Source organism: Suncus etruscus, chromosome 10 (genome assembly GCF_024139225.1).
Source record: "Suncus etruscus isolate mSunEtr1 chromosome 10, mSunEtr1.pri.cur, whole genome shotgun sequence".
NCBI classification, from domain to species: Eukaryota; Metazoa; Chordata; class Mammalia; order Eulipotyphla; family Soricidae; genus Suncus; species Suncus etruscus.
In genome coordinates, this window is record NC_064857.1 from 35,370,446 (window position 1) to 35,375,469 (window position 5,024).

Consider the following 5,024-nt stretch of genomic DNA (forward strand, 5'->3'; position numbering starts at 1 on the left):
CGTAGTGGATGATCTTCTTAATGAGGCATTGAATCCTATTTGCCAGGATTTTGTTGAGGATCTTTGCATTTGCATTCATTAGCGATATTGGTCTGTAATTTTCTTTTTTTGTAGCATCTCTATCTGGTTTAGGTATCAAGGTGATGTTGGCTTCATAAAAGCTATTTGGAAGTGTTTCCGTTTGTTCAATTTTATGAAAGAGTCTTGCCAGTATTGGTAGTAGTTCCTCTTGGAAAGTTTGAAAGAATTCATTAGTGAATCCATCTGGGCCTGGGCTTTTGTTTTTCAGCAGACATTTGATTACCGTTTTAATTTCATCAATGGAGATGGGGGTGTTTAGATATGCTACATCCTCTTCCTTCAACCGTGGAAGGTTATAAGAGTCCAAGAATTTATCCATTTCTTCCAGGTTCTCATTTTTAGTGGCGTAGAGTTTCTCAAAGTAGTTTCTGATTACCCTTTGAATCTCTGTCATATCAGTAGTTATCTCTCCTTTTTCATTTCTAATATGAGTTAAATCAAGTTTCTCTCTCTCTCTTTCTTTGTTAGGTTTGCCAGTGGTCTATCAATCTTGTTTATTTTTTCAAATAACCAACTTCTGCTTTCGTTGATCTTTCAGATTGTTTTTTGGGTTTCCACTTCATTGATTTCTGCTCTCAGCTTTGTTATTTCCTTCTGTCTTCCTATTTTTGGGTTCTTTTGTTGAGCACTTTCTAGTTCTATTAGCTGTGTCATTAAGCTACTCAGGTAAGCTCCTTCTTCCTTCCTGATGTGTGCATGCAAAGCTATAAATTTTCCTCTCAATACTGCTTTTGCTGTGTCCCATAAGTTCTGATAGTTTGTGTCTTTATTGTCATTTGTTTCCAGGAACCTTTTGATTTCCTCCTTGATTTCATCTCGGACCCACTGGTTATTGAGCATGAGGCTGTTTAACTTCCAGGTGTTAAAGTTTTTCTTCTGAGTCCCTTTGGAATTCACAAATAATTTCAGAGCCTTGTGGTCAGCGAAGGTAGTCTGCAAAATTTCTATCCTCTTGATATTATGGAGGTATGTTTTATGTGCCAGCATGTAGTCTATCCTGGAGAATGTCCCATGTACATTGGAGAAGAATGTGTATCCAGGTTTCTGGGGATAGAGTGTCCTATATATATCCACTAGACCTCTTTCTTCCATTTCTCTCCTCAGGTCTAGTATATTCTTGTTGGGTTTCAGTCTGGTTAACCTATCCAGTGTTGACAAAGCCGTGTTAAGGTCCCCCACAATTATTGTGTTGTTATTGATATTATTTTTCAGATTTGTCAACAGTTGTATTAAATATTTTGCTGGCCCCTCATTCGGTGCATATATGTTTAGGAGAGTTATTTCTTCCTGCTCTACATACCCCTTGATTAATATAAAATGTCCATCTTTGTCCCTTAAAACCTTCCTGTGTATAAAGTTTGCATTATTTGATATTAGTATGGCCACTCCAGCTTTTTTATGGGTGTTGTTTGCTTGGATAATTTTTCTCCAGCCTTTTATTTTGAGTCTATGTTTGTTCTGACTATTCAGGTGCATTTCTTGTAGGCAGCAGAAGGTTGGATTGAGTTTTTTTGATCCATTTAGCCACTCTGTGTCTCTTGACTGGTGCATTTAGTCCATTGACGTTGAGAGAAAGAATTGTCCTGGGATTTAATGCCATCTTTATATCGAAATTTGGTGTGTCTTTTGGTTAGTCTTGTCTTAAATTAGGTCTTTCAGTTTTTCTCTTAAGACTGGTTTTGTGTCTGTGAAGTTTCTGAGCTGCTTTTTGTCTGTGAAACCATGTATTCTTCCTTCAAACCGGAAAGTGAGTTTTGCTTGGTATAGTATTCTGGGTGAAGCATTCATTTCATTCAGTCTTGTCACAATATCCCACCACTGCTTTCTGGCAATGAGTGTTTCTGGTGACAGGTCTGCTGTAAATCTCAAGGATGCTTGCTTGAACGTAATTTCCCCTTTTGATCTTGCTGTTTTCAGAATTCTGTCTCTATCTGTGGGATTTGTCATTGTGACTAGGATGTGTCTTGGGTGGTTTTTCTGGGATCTCTTTTGGTTGGTACTCTTCGAGCATGCAGGATTTGATCACATATATTCTTTAGCTCTGGAAGTTTCTCTTTAATGATGTTCTTGACTGTTGATTCTTCCTGGAAATTTTCTTCCTGGGTCTCTGGGACTCCAATGATTCTTAAGTTGTTTCTGTTGATCTTATCATAGACTTCTATTTTCATCTGTTCCCATTCTTTGACTAATTTTTCCATTGTCTGCTCATTTGCTTTAAGTTTTTTGTCCAATCTCTCCTGCTGTATGGAATTGTTATGTATCTCATCTTCCACAGCACCAAGTCTATTCTCAGCTTCTGATACCCTGTCCCAGAGCTTATCCATTTTGTCATTCACTTCGTTTACTGACTTTTTCAGGCCTGTTAGTTGACATGTTATATCAGTTTGGAGTTTTGTGATTTCTGTCTTCATATTTTCTTGGTTCTTATTAGTGTTCTGTTCAACTCTATCCATGGTTTCCTTGAGTTCTTTGAGCATCTTCCATATTGCTAGTCTAAAGTCCTTATCTGAGAGGTTGATTAGTTGGTTGGTCATTATCTGGTCATCAGAATTGTCATCTTCATTCTCTATGTCTGATGCTGGCCTGCGTTGTTTCCCTATTGTCACACTTGTATTGTGGGTTTTTCTACGTGTTGTGGTGGTATTCATTGGCTATATGATGCAGGCAGCACACTCTCTGGCTCCGCCATTTCTGTATGGGCCGACTTGCCTCTAAGGGAGGGGAGTCCTCTGTGGATGAAGCCTCACACTGGATCAAATCTTAGGCCCGAGCATGCAACAGAGAAGACAGTCCGGAGAGAAATGCTTGCTTCTGTGATATAGCACAGTACTTAGTGTGATTTTTTCTTCTTGTTGCGATGGTGTTCTTTTCTTAGAAAGAGTGCATGGCTGCGAAGCGAAGCGGCCGTGCTCTGCTGGAGCCTCTTTTGCCCCACTCCCAAGAGTTTCACGCAAGAGGACAGTAGACAGACATTTACAGGTAGCACTCACAGGTTTTCACAGTTGGGCCCCATTGGGCAGGCGTAGATTCGTGGATTTTCCCCGCCTGATGTCCCAAACAGGGAACCCGGCTTCTGCAAAAGCCTGCCAGTTTTTATGTTCTGAGAGCTGATTTTTTAATCAGAGGTGATGTCTGGATTAATGGCTACAATGAGCACATTTTGCAATGCATAGCTTTTAGAAACGGGGTTTGAAGCAGGACACAGCAACTCTCAGCTCCAAAGACATACAGAGACATGAACATGGACAGGGCTTAGCTTGTTATGACAGTGTTTGCCAAGGTCAAATTCATCCCCACTTTACAGAGCCTCACGTCCCCCCTAATTGGTGTGCCCCACTATTTGAGAAGCACTGGGTTAGAGTCAGGATATAAAAGCTTTCCATAAATAAAAATGGTAAGCTAAAGATTAAACTAAGAACAGGATACCTAACTACTTATTGATATTAAGTGAACAAACAAATAGCAATAAATTCCCAAAATACCTGAATTGGTAGAGAATTTATAATTTATACAGTTCAAGTCATTATCAGGTTTGTTACAATGATATGAACTATTTAAGTACTTAATACATATTAGACATTGTGTTGTTTACAGTGTATTGTTTCATGTACTCTTCACAATAACATTTGAAGAAATGTTGGGGCTGGAGAGATAGAACAGAGGGTAGGGTACTTGCCTTCAAGCAGCCAACCTGGATTCAATCCCTGTCATCCCATATGTTCTTCTGTGTACCACATGGAGTAATTCCTGAGCACATAGCCAGGAGTAAGCCCTGAGTATCACTGGATATGACCCAAAAACCAGGAAAAAATGAAATGAATATTATGTCAAATGGATACAGGATCTCAAAAAAAAAAAAAAAAGGCATCCTAGCTCCACTCCTCTCCAGCCTTCCCTCAGTCTCCTTTTGGGTTCCAATGCCATCATTGTTCATATGCCCTTTGGGGCCAGCCAGATTGTGCCAGGGAGGGAATAGAAAATCTCACTCCTTAATCCCTTCCACCAAATGCAAAAGGGGTGGTCTTTCTCAGCATCTTTCCTTCCTTCCCTCAAGTCCTCACTTTCCCAAATAAATTTTAAGTCATTACAATTTATATCATAGACTTCCTGGCAGACTGGATCTAGCACTTCTTTCAACAGCCTAAGAAATCCAGCACTCTAAATCACTAACCACAAGAGTTCAATGGGAAAGCTAAAGAATATATCTACTGTGGGGGTTATGGAAAGAAATCCTGGCAAATCTCCAAGTCCACCCAAATGCCTAAACCTTATAGATGAGGACCTAAAATCAACACTTAAAGGTTTATCAATGGAAATCAAGGAGTCACAGCCTGCGAAATTAAGAAATCTATAGATGAACAATCCAACCAAAAATAATAATAAATAAAAATGTAATAATAAAGATGATGATAGAATCCATACAAATGGAACTGAAGGAACTAAAAAGCACATGTTAGCAAGCCATAATAGTAGAATTACACAGGTGGAGAATCACATGGACTTACTTGAAGACAAATTACAAGCAGCTGGGATAAAGAAGTCAAAAAAGAAAGGAGAGACAAAACCCTCGTAGAAATACTTACCTGGCAGGGGCAATACCATGATCACGAAGGTGGTTTCCCACAGGGCGAGACTCACCCATTGCACTCCGGGTGTGCTGACCTCTGTGATTTCCCCAAATGTGGGAAACTCAACTGCGTAATTTGTGGTAGTGGGGGACTGCGTTCATGCTCTCCCCTGGAAAAAAAAAACACCCTGAAAGAAAATGTAAGGTACTTAATGAACAAAGAAAGGAGAAATAATCTCCAAATTATAGGAATTCCAAAAAGAGAAGAAAATGGAAAGGGGGGAGAACAAGTAGTGAGGGAGATAATAGCAGAGAACTTCCCCATCCTTGCAAAAGAGGTTTCTCTACAAACCCAAGGGGCAAAAAGAGTGCAAAA

At 39.6% G+C, this 5,024-nt stretch overlaps 1 non-coding gene across 1 annotated transcript; it reads left to right on the forward strand.

The window, feature by feature from the left end:
- The first annotated feature begins 4,656 nt into the window (after positions 1–4,656).
- Positions 4,657–4,821, forward strand: LOC126021722 (U1 spliceosomal RNA). The gene has a single exon (XR_007500207.1). It is a non-coding gene; the product is annotated as a U1 spliceosomal RNA (small nuclear RNA).
- Positions 4,822–5,024: the final 203 nt, after the last annotated feature.